This window comes from Oncorhynchus kisutch, linkage group LG13 (assembly GCF_002021735.2).
Source record: "Oncorhynchus kisutch isolate 150728-3 linkage group LG13, Okis_V2, whole genome shotgun sequence".
NCBI classification, from domain to species: Eukaryota; Metazoa; Chordata; class Actinopteri; order Salmoniformes; family Salmonidae; genus Oncorhynchus; species Oncorhynchus kisutch.
The window spans coordinates 31,203,433-31,215,856 of NC_034186.2; the positions used below are offsets into that span (position 1 = coordinate 31,203,433).

Below are 12,424 nucleotides of genomic sequence, written 5' to 3' on the forward strand. Positions count from 1 at the left end.
ACTGTATGCATGTACGTACATGTTGAAAAACATTTGTTCTTTTGAGGATGTTCCTCATAAAAATTGTGAACCCACAATCTATAGATATTTTCCGTTTTAGCATGACTGATGTAACATGGACATTTTAGCCCTTCAACAGACATCCTCATTCATAGCAGCTTTCAATCAGTCCATTTCAATTTGAACGCTGGATACTGGTACAAATACAGGGATCACAATCTCTTCAACAGTAAGTACCTAGTCATAACATTCAGTACCATACACCTTTTCTATAAAGTGCACAAACACTGGTTGTAAAAAGGAGAGTAAAATATTGGATAACCTGCACACACTAAGCGTATCCATTCAGCAGCACGTTGTTGATGGTGTGGCTCAGTGGTTGTGTTGCTCCACCATACCAAGGCTGTTTGTGTTTAAGACATGAGAAGTCAGCTCTCCTGTAATCCCCTTATGGCAGATAGGGAATAAACCAGTCAAATCAATCTGATCTCTAAAGTAAACTGTTAATGAGCAATGATTACATACGACTGAAACAACCAAACTCATTTTTTCAGCTGCTCATATGTGAGCTTTACTTTGATTTGTTTCCTTTGAGTTTCCATAAGAGAGAGTCGGGCTGCAAGTGTCACATATAGGTGTCTCAGCCATTGACCAATCATGTGCTTGTAAAGCAGTTAGCTAAAGCTACTATGCACAGAGGGTGCGTTTTGTAAATCCTCTCTAGACTGTCAGTGTTTGCTCTGAGCGTTCGTAAATTCAGAGCCTTGTCATATTGTCCATTCTGAAATTCAGAGCGTTTTGCTCTCGGAGTGTTCAGAGTGTACTGTGTAGACTGATGAGGAAAAACATCTATGTAATCCATTTTAGAATAAGGCTGTAATGTAACAATATCTGGAAAAAGTCTGAATACTTTCCGAACGTACTGTAATTCCAGACACAAATGATAGGAACACCTCGTTCATTTTACCAGCAGAGCTGCTAGAGTGTTTTATTGTTATCAAGAGGGTTAATGACTGTAACTGTGTTACTGGCAACAATTTAATTCTGTTTTTTTGTCGATGTTTACTTACACCTGTCATAACAACCGAGTTTAGGGCGTTCGTAAATTCCCCTATTTATTCTGCGCTCTGGCACTCACACCAGAGTGCTCTGAAATCGGAGTAGGTTGCCAGGGTGAATTTACGAACACAGCCAAACTGATGATCCTTATTCATATCCAAGAGTGACACACCTCCTTCCTATCACTATGGCAACTCAGATTCATCAACACAACCTTTTTTTTGTTTCTCTCTTGCGCCCTCTCCTCTTTCATTCTGTGTAAACTTTCCTCCCTCCCTCTTCTTCTTGTTTTATCTATGTGGTGGATTCATTAATTTGATCTCCTGGACTGATATTCTCTTTAGCATCTTTATGGGTTTTACTCCTGCATTTAATTAGGCCTCTCTTTTATACTGAAATATGAGAGGAGAAGACTGTTTAGATTACTTTATCTATGCATTTATCAGATCCTTTTGGGCACAAATGTTCTGTTGATTCATTTGGTATGGTACTGTAGCATCAATTCATTTAAATCTTTGCATGTAAGCCAACATTCATCCTAACTTTGTTTTGTCTGTTGTTCCCACCTTTCTGTGACCTTACCTGCAGTCTTCCTCCACTAATATGTGCAGTGCTAGTATGTGCTGCACATATGGAAGTAATGAAATGACGGTGATCCTACTGTGTTCCTATTTCAGAGGAAAATCTATATCGGAATACAATGTCAAATTTGTTCTTGTTAGCTTTTTATGTTATATTCAGTCAGTTAATATCATGCAGCATGATAGTACTGTAGTTAGTTTAATACAAATGGCATGCTGTTACGTCCGTTGTTAGAAGGAGACCAAGGTGCAGAGTGGTAGGCGTACATTATACTTATTTTAAATGACACCAAAAAACAACTAAATGCAAAACGAACGTAAAGCTATATACAGTGCAGAAAGCAACTACACACAAACAAGATCCCACTGAAGGTGGGAAAAAGGGCTGCCAAAGTATGATCCCCAATCAGAGACAACGATAGACAGCTGCCTCTGATTGGGAACCATACCCGGCCAACAAAGAAATAGACAAACTAGAATGCCCACCCAAATCACACCCTGACCTAACCAAAGGGAGAAATAAAAAGGCTCTCTAAGGTCAGGGCGTGACACATGCTGTACCCTGTCGGGACATGGGTACAATATTCTGGTTTTAAGCCTTTCAATCGAGAGATATTCCCACTCCCAGCGACCGGAGGTGAAAGACTGAATATAAATCAGCATTACATTCTCAAATGCATTACATTTAACACACTTGGTGTGTCAGTGGAGAAATACTCATCAAGAGGTTTTATAGGATGTCTTTTTATCATGGGAAATGTAAACTATCATAGCTACAAGAGCAGTACAAATTGAAAATGTTTGTTTTTCTCCTGTAATTCCCATTTAATGGTATATCCCGCAATGAAATGTTAACAACTCTTCAGTAGGGGCAGCTCACACGCAACAATTTAAAATGTAAACCATGTTACACTATGATTGAATCAAGCATTCCACTAGAACTAGATAACTTCATGAGTGGTGTCATAACTAAGATACATAGTGGTCTGTTTATAGGTGGATGAGGGAACATTTGTTCTAAATGTAATAAGAAACAGCTACAGTCATTCTTTAAGGTATGGATTTGCTGTAAGGTGTGCTGGTTGTAGGTTTTGAGCTTGAAGAATTCTTGGATTTTCTGTTGTGTGTGCTTGTGTTTATTGATTTGTTTTCCTGGGAATCGATGGTGGGTGTGGTGTTTTCCATGGTTATCAGACTGTAATCAGTCAACTGCAGGAAAACCATCACTTTTTGTTACGCATGACGTTGCAAAGGTTACTCTGCGCGTTAATGCGATCATGCATTCAATAAAAAGCAGGCATTTTTGGAGTCATGATGCATTACATTAGCGGAGTGCTATAAAGGCATCACAAAAAGCCATTAGACATCTCAACACATTTTTCAAGTGATGAGTCTGAGTCTATTGTCCTCTTTCTTGTACTTCTGTACATTTAACATTTACATTTGCGTCATTTAGAAGACACTCTTATCCAGAGCGACTTACAATTAGTGCATTCATTTTAAGGTAGCTGGGTGAGACAACCACATATCACTTTACTCTGCTCTCTTGCTTTTCCAAGCTGTTGACACGAGCAGATGCAGCAGAGTTGTCCGTTTCGATCCTTTTTCATAATCTGCAAACAAAGAGGCCCTTGGCGCTAAAACCAGCATGGCTCCATAATAAACTGTGTGCCATGTTTTAACTGTCTCCCTCAGAGGCATGTGGGCAGACACGCAGCGTGCATGTAGATGAGCCCTAGTCTAGAAGATTGCTTTTTTACAGCCTCTCAATCAAAGCCAGAGTGCAAACACTGCAGCAACAGATGGGGGCAGAGTGTACCTCTCGCATTACAATACTCTCCCACAGCCATTGTTGCTGTAGGATGTGCCGAGACACAGAGGGGTTAAAGAAGAAGGGGAAGGAGGGAAATAAAAAGCATGGAGCAGGCCCTACAGAGGCGGCTGATAAATGAATTAGGGTGTTACCTCACGAGTGAGGAGTGCACAGCAGCCAGATTGATATTCTTCAGAGATGTTTAGCCATTCACACTGAGCTCTCTCAGCAGCCGCTGCTGATCCGGCAGGGCTGTGGGGTCCAAGTCCTCTGGGGATCACTGCATTAAAAACGTTGACCTGTGACATCACTTCCTGCCAACGCAGCACTGTTGTCATGACTGTGATGTCCTTGGACCCCCTTGTTGTTGGTCCTGTTGACCAAGATTTGCTCTCTTTTTCCCCCTTCGAATTGGTGTCTGTTATTTTGGGGTGTGCTATTGTCAAGGCCTTTGACTGTGAGGCGAGGCCGAAAATATGCCTCTGCCAACGGTGCTGGACACTCATTAACCTCCCCCTCTCCTCTCCATCACCACGGCCCTGACATATCACCCTCCAGAGTGTAATGAGCAATAAAGCCGTGCTACTTACATTTTTTAATTTGGGCTTCTGTTGATGTGTGAACAGCTGTAAGACTGAATGGCACATCTATCATCTTCCCCCTCAGAATGTAGCAGGGTCAAATGCCATCAGTTACTATCACAGGAAACCCCTGATGCTTTTATTTATTTGGCCTTTTCTCAGATCTGCATATTCATGTGCGTAGTAGAGAGATGAGAGAGCACCTGCTGGTGTGGGCTCTGTGAGATGTCCAGCCCTGTTATTTATAGCCAGGATCCTGGGTTCACTCTTAGATGTTGGCACTTCCCCTCTAGACAGTAATGCATTATTCATCTCAAAATGACTAATATTTCGCCCCATGGCTCTTAGCAATGTGCCAGGATTGACCAATGGCTGTGTTGTAATTAATGCAGACCGAGCGAAAAGCAAAATAAGATATTTACTTTCATGCTTGATATTTTTTGCGCGCTTGACAAACACTTCCAGTGGCTAAATCTAAAATACTCAACTTAACCCACACACCCAACACCAGGCGTAGAGATGGCAAGACCAGATTGGTTCCCTGCAATGCCCATCTGCCTCCTCACAATATCATTGTTTTTTTGACCCCGAGGTTGCTAGGATTTGAAGTTCAAGCTGTAGGATGAAGGTTTAAATGTGGACAGATCAGTGAGAGGGAAGGTAAAGGCTCAAACTGTTTAGCAGCTCCATTGGATCACCTTAAGCATAGGAAGCATAGGAACTCATTGTGTGGGGATATATAGACGGATGACTAAACCAGTCAGCATACATACCCCAGCCAGATCAATGGAAACCATTCCCAGAAAAGTGCTTCTCTGTCAGGGAATGGATTCAGTGTGAGAGGGGTTAGTTAAAAATATCCCAGGACGCCATTAGCTGATGCTTTTCAGCTTGTGTGTGTGCTAAGCTCTGTGATGGTATACTTCAGCCTTCATTCCTGTCTAGATGTTCATTGCAATGATGGCATGTTTGGTAATCACACCACCCGGTCTCTGCTGCAGTGCAAAAATAGATAGACAAATAAACATAATTAAATACATCATAAAAATGTCTCAGCACAGGAACAGGATTCCAATCTGGGAGAAATTTGGGCCCTCCGAAGATTTCATTGGAATTTAATGAGCCACAGAATATAAATGAAAAATGTGAACATGTCTGATTAACCTCAGCATAAACTGTGTAATAGGTTGACAGATAGGCTAGAGATCATTTGCTCAGGTACCATTACAGTGGCTTCCACTGCAGTCAGGAGTAGGAGGTGGCCACGTTTCACAAGCTCAAATTATTGATAAAGCTAGTCAGAACGCTCTTTTGCATGTTATTAGACTGCAATCAAAATAACATTTACATGTTAATTTATGTATATTACCCTCTTTTCTGAAGAGATGTGTCAGCTCCCTATACTTAAATAGAAATGTATTCCACCATTCAGCATGTCTCCTAGTCTCCTAATTGTTTTTTACTGAAAAGTCATAGATCAAATGTGGTCATATAAAACACAATTCCAACATCAAATTGATTGAGTTGCAACCTATGTCTTAGCCCAGTAAATTTCCATTAGGCCTAAATGTACAATCTGTAGTTTTATTGACATGGTAGGTCTGATGAAGAGGGTTTTTGCATGAGCGAAAATTATTTGTAAGACTTACCAGACAAGACTTATAAGTGGTCTTCTTATTGTTCTGACATTATAGTCTATGTCCAATCACGTTAGTACATTCTTGGAATTTTATATGAGTTCCACAGTTTAGTCCACTCCTGTTCTCTATTCAGGTTTTAGCCCAAAGGAGGGTTTAGATGCAACTTTGCTTATTTAAGGACTTGACCCTGGAAAATACCCCCAATTAGTGGGAGAATGAAACCATTTAATTGCATTAACATAATGCCTTCTAACGATCATTATGTCCACCAGAATAGTCATGATAATGAAGTAATTACTATTTTGAGAGCACAATTAGCCTCACACCTTTTAGATGCCATAATTACAACCCATACATATAGATGGGTAGTCTCTGTGACTTGGCATGTGGAGAAGTTGGATGTAGAGTCACCAAATAGGTTGTCAGAGACCAGCCTGTCAGTATAAAGATGTTATGGTGTAGTGACATGGTAAGAATGCCCTTCAAGAGACAAATTGGTTTTTCTGTTTGCGTGAATATTTGTGTTGTTTTTCACACTTTCTCCATTAGAAAAGCTTTTAGGAACAGAGGCAGTTGAAATAGAGAGAGTGAGGTGGTATGAGGGAGAGAGGGAGGAATGAGAAAAACAGATTGGTTTTCATGCCTGGTAGTCAGCGGGCCTGTAAATCTCCCAGGAGCGGTCCGGAAGACAGCAGAAGGTTGATAGTCATCCATCACTTCTGACAATTCCAGCGCTCTGGAGTGGGCTTGACGGGGGACCCTGAGCAAAAATGCTGCAAGAGATGCAAGAGATGGAGAGAGCTGCTAGACTGAGCAAATTAACTCTGCCATGTTTAAAGCAAGAGGAACATCAGTTGGCTCTGAATTAGGTTTATTCATTTCTTGATTTGACCATCTTCTTGGTCCTCGTCCTGCAGCAGGAGACTGTTGTCTGTAGAGGCTGTCATTAGTTCTAGCCTGGCCGTATGAGGTGAGTGGACCTGTAGGACTGGCAGCTCCTCTAAATCATACAGGAGGGAATCATAGAGGGGAAATGCTTCAGTAGGAGAGAAATAGCCAGGTATCCTCAAGAGACCAGAGATTGTACTTAATATTTAGAGCATGGGCATTTCTCTTGCCAAGGTGAATATATTAAAAGCATGGGCTGTCAGTATGCATCGCTCTGCTCTTTACTTGTGTGGATGTTAGAGAGACACATGTTTGATAGGGGAGGGTTGTGTGAGCACAGAGCTACTTTGTGGCGCACAGATATCAATATTCCTCATATTTATCTGGTTGAGGGTTTATCCATCTGAAAATTCAGCAGGCGAGAAATGAAGACCAGGCTAATAAAGATAGCTGCATGCTCACAGCATGCGTCAAAGCTCGCTGTGTTTTATTGCCTGAGAGCTATCAAAACACTCTGCCGATTACATTGGAGGCAGTGGAGTCTTTTTATATCTGAAGCAGTGTGGCAAGCTGACCATGGAAAACACACACACACAATCAATACATGTAACGCATTCAAAGTATGCATACATATTCACACTGTATAGAAACATCTATAGGCTACATATGGTAACTTAGTTATATGCTGTATATATATGCTTGAAAATGCACCCATAGCGCAGTAGTGCCGAGTCTGTTATACAAAGTATTTGAGCAGTTTTATATTATTATTGCCTCAGCTGTAAAAATGTCCTCAATAGGTTAATGGAATGCTTTTTGAACTCAGAGGGTATTATTGTCTCTCTATGTCTGACCTTCTACATTGTCTGGAGGATATTGAGCTTGACTGTCAGACACTCAAAGGAAAGGCCTAATTAAACTTGTTTGAATCGTACATGGCCATACAATGGATTTATAGATTGCCTTTCACGTAAAGACCCAAAGCGTGAACTTCCTGGTTCTCTGGTTAAATAATAGATACCAATACAAAAGGCTGTGAATGCCTATCCAAACAAAAGGTCTGACGGCTGCTTTAAATGACTGTCACTGTTTCCTGTAATCTGATAGCTCTGAAACAAGACTTTTGAATACATCTTTTTTTGAGAAGGAGAAGGAAATTAAAAGCTGACATTTAAAGGCTACCCAGCAGGTCTTCAGATCAATAGTTAGGTATCTAAGACTTCACAATACTTTATTTTACAGAGGACATTTCAAAACAATACAAAACCCTATTTTTGTTTTGTCCATGTGAAGCTCAGGTGGCGACAGGAAGACAACAGGAGATGCCACTGGCAGTGTAATATTTTTAACCTGAGGTCAGCGTCCCCTCCACAGGCCGCCACCCTGAGCTGACATTGGCAGCTTGTGAGCGTCCTGTCAGGTCTTCCAAAGCAAAGAGCTCTCCTGCTCCTGCTAATCCCCCACAGGAGACAATCCTGTCCCTCTGCATCTTGAACTCAATGGCCATGCAGTTTTTTTTTTTTTTTACATCCGGTGTGATGAAGAGAGGATAACCAAAGGTCATGATTGTGTTGCATTAGACAGGACCTTCACCTCTGGGGCCAATAGAGTAAAGCCTTAGGATTGCAGTGTTCTGACTGTGTGAATCCTCAAAGGCATACCCCATAGCACTAAACGTGTGAAATGTAACCCTTGCCGTATCTTTAGGCTGAGGTCTAGCCCTATGTTTTATAGGGAAGTACTGTGGCTCGCGCCCCTGCGTTTCCCCTCTGTATTCCTGTCTGCCGTGGCATCAGGGCTGTCAGTTACTTCATTGTGAATCTGATGTAGGCCTGGTGGTGATGCTTTTCCAGCGATCGACTGATCAAAGCCTGCTGGAGAGGAACAGGTAGGCTGCCACGAACAATAAGCCTGGGTGTCTGATGACTGGAGACACTCTTTTCATGCCATTTCGCCCGGTGGGTGGTGCTGTAGATTTCAGCGCGCATACGGGTGCACACCATATACAGTCATTGGTGCACACATTGATCAAGAACGAGCCAAGCACTTGCTCAAGTCTGGATGGTAGAATCTATTCAACACACTGCTAAGCCATAGAGTACTGGTTGGCTAAGCCTGACTACAGTAAATGGATGTTATTCTGTTTCATCAGGGAACCACAAAGATTAAGTAAACAATTGTAATCGCTGAATTCACGTTATGTTTGCTGTTTCATGCAGCCACAGAATTGAAAGAAGCTAAACAAATGATTTTGTATTTGAATTTCGCATTGTTTTAAGTAGAGCGATATCATTCACACAAAGTAATGAGACTGGGTATGTGAGTATTCCTCCAGGATAATATGGTAAAGTTGGCCTCATGTATAGGCCCTCAAACAAATAAATAAGACCAAGGACATACAAAATCCATCAGATTAACCGGTTTTAATTAAGCCAGCATCGCTGATACCAAATTCATTATTGTTAAGAAAAAGAAAAAAAATCACATTGGGAGAGATATAGAGATGCTCACCCACATAGAGCTAATGCAGCTATTTCTACTACTGTACAACTCACACACGTATCATGCATATCAATGTATTTATACATGATCATTGATCGTACTGACCTGAAGTATTGGTTGGCTTTTTTTTTTTGTAGTTCACATCAGTCACTGAAAAGGGAGGGGTAAAGGCTAGACTCAGTAGTTCTGATCTTGTTCATATAAATGCAAATAATTAATCTCATTGATTGAGAGTATACAGGTATTATTGCATGTTGACTAACCATCACAGTGAAATTAGATTAAATCTAGTCATATTTTTAATTCAGGTAAATTTAGTAGATTGGCTTGATAGCGGCATTGACATTGTTGGTTGGCTAGTAAGCTAAACTTGACGTTACACATCGTTCACTTTTGGGAAAACTGGTCCAGCCACTTGGTAGCTAGCTATCGTTAGTTCAAATAAAGCAATTATGTACTAATATGAAAATGCAATTGTAAACAATAATGTATAAACCCACCATAGTGATGTTGGTGAAGAGGTTAAGAATGAGGTCCCACGCGGAGGGTTCTCGTTGAACATGGACGCGCATCGGACAGTTCTTGCACTTTTAAATCCACACCCACTGTGACGTATACTGTAGCACCGCCCACTGGGCGAAATGGCGTAAAAAGAGTGTTTCTAGTGATGACTGAGTTGCTCTCTGCTGTGTACCGTGAGCCAGACAGACACAGATCCACTGGTTCTACAGTCCTGTATGTGTTCCACAGAGGGCATCGAGTCACTTCCTGTTCACTCCCTAGACCACTTAACTCTACTTAGTACCCATGACCCTTGATTCTCAATGTAAACAAAAGAGTCTACCATTCAACTCTGAAGTCTGAATCATGATTCATCATGCCTTGCTGCACTTCCCTGGATCTCTCAACTTGCACTTCTAGCTAGCTAGATCACATGTTGTGTATTTTTGTTCCACTGGTAGAGGGATTGCATTGTCCGTATAGACTACCACCCCATTAAGAATAGTCTCTTTAATATTTCAGTGCTGGTTTCAGTTCAGGAGCTGGGCTCACTGTGGATTGATGTGTATCAAAAGACAGCATTTTGCACCCAAACGCTGTTTGACATAGAGCTATTTTAGTGTGGAGCCTGGACTGGGTTATCAGTGCCTGGCCTGGGAGCTCTGAGTGCTGTGTTTCTGTAGAGGTCAGTGGTTAGGTGAGGGCCCCACTTCACATTCACTACCCTGATGCCTGTCAGGGGCGGGAGGTAGCCTAGCGGTTAACAAGCTGACTATGTGAAAAATCTGTGTCCTTGAGCAAGGCACTAAACCCTAATTGCTCTTGTAAGTTGTTCTGGATAAGAGTGCTTGCTAAATTAGTAAAATGTCAAATGTAAAATTGTTTTGGGGGAATTGTTGGGGAAAATACTCTGAAAATATAGTTGACCAAGCTACCAATTACTTCACACTGGAAGAAGTTGAGCTACACTAAAGCTTTTAATAAAATATAGTTTACTACATTCAAACTACTTTGTGATAAATTATCATAACTAAGTCTGAAATGTCATAGACTACACATTGCAATAATAGATCACTCTGGGGTCAGATGTGAACATAATATAATATGTTAACATAACACAAAAAGTGACAATTAGGCAGGTCTGATTTAACAAAAGAAGTGTAGTTCAAGTAGTTAGCTACACCGCTAAATGGCAAAAAAGTAATTTACTGAAAACACCAAGATTTGAATTTAGTTCAACTACCACCAAGATACGACAATATGTAGTTGAACTATATGTAGTTCAAAACTCCCCAACACTGCTTCCTTCTCTACTGCTTACAGTCAACACATTGGAGCTAGATCAAAACATTCAGAAATGTATGAGATAGTACTCAACGTAGAATTTCTTGTTTTTTATTCATTTTACATTATTTTGCCAAAGGTTTCGCCAAAGGCAGAAATCTTCAACGAATGGTTACGTAGTGGTTACACTGTGCTTGTATCTTGGTGTGTGCTGCAGGGTGACAGAGAGACACCTGTTTGGGCTCCGCTCTGGCAGTGACAGGGACATAGGGGGGTTTGACATGCTTCATGGAGATGACAGCTCAGACAGCCTGGATGTTAATCTGTTCAAACTGTTCAATGTGTAATTACATTTCCAGGACAGTGCTCTCCGCACCTAGGGAGACGGGCACCCAAATTGGTCCTGGGTGTAGGCAGAGTTTATAACAAGAGTGGTGGGCCTACAGCACCCAACCGCCAGTCAGTCTTCCTGCGTGTGATGAGTGGGCTCCAGGCGGCGAAGGCCACACAAACCACTTAATGTCCCCAAAATAAAAAGACTCTCCAATTTGACTCCTCTCTCGTCCTCATCTCAATCTACCATTGGCCTCAATTTATGATGCTGTAGGACTCTGCAGACTGGCGAGGATCGCTGGAGAGTCACTCCTCATGATAGCTAACACAGCTAACACTGCTAGCACAGCTAATACAGCTAGCACAGCTAATACAGCCAACACAGCTAATACAGCTAGCACAGCTAACACATCCAGATGTGAGCCGCAGTACCAGCAGTTTTCGGATGTGGAAAGATTAATGTGTGCATAAGCACAGAGAGGCAATCACGGCTAGTGATGATTTTCCATGATAAAGGACAGGGACACAGATGAGCTATGATGCAGTGTAGGGTACATGTGAGAGGCTCGGTGTCAGGGAAGTGGATGATGAATGATGACCCTCCAGTGTAGATCTGTCACACTCATGCCACTTCTGTTCCCAGTTAATGCCAGTGAAGGGTGAAGGTTTAAAGGCTTAAGAAATTCAACCCCCCAATGATGTGATCAATCTGAGAGCCAAACCTTACAGCAGCATCAGCACTGTACTGTAGGCCTATATGCTGTAGTTTGGTCTACTATGTTTTTTGAACAGTTGCTCAGTTTCTCCATCTACATGTTGTAAATAAATTCCCTCACAGGTAAGCTGGCTGGAGGATTAACTTCCAGGCATGCATGCTGTTGCAATGAGTTTGGACTATAAAACAGTGAATCTGCCTAGATACAACACCATTGTGCATCATGCAATGAAATCAATAACAGGTCTCTATGTTTACGGGTCTCAGTGAAATATGACTTCAAAGAACACAGTCTTCTCTTCCTTGTGTGAGTCTTCATGTGATCCAGTGTTGAGCTTGAAGAAGAGGGAAGGAACCTCCTTTAATCACCTTGTCTTAACAGAAGCACGGAGACTGTTGCAGCCTGCCTGCTTTGGTGGAGTACAGAGCTCCCCCTTGGAGTTCAGACACTTAACAAATAGATTACAGACATGAGACACAGCCACTGAATAAGACAATCTGAATTGGAGAAAAAGAAGAAAGATGAC

The 12,424-nt window shown here is 41.6% G+C and overlaps 1 protein-coding gene across 1 annotated transcript in view; it reads left to right on the forward strand.

Annotated features, from left to right (window-relative positions):
- Window positions 1–12,424, forward strand: part of agbl4 (AGBL carboxypeptidase 4) — a 407,773-nt gene that overhangs the window by 141,721 nt on the left and 253,628 nt on the right. The window lies entirely within an intron of this gene.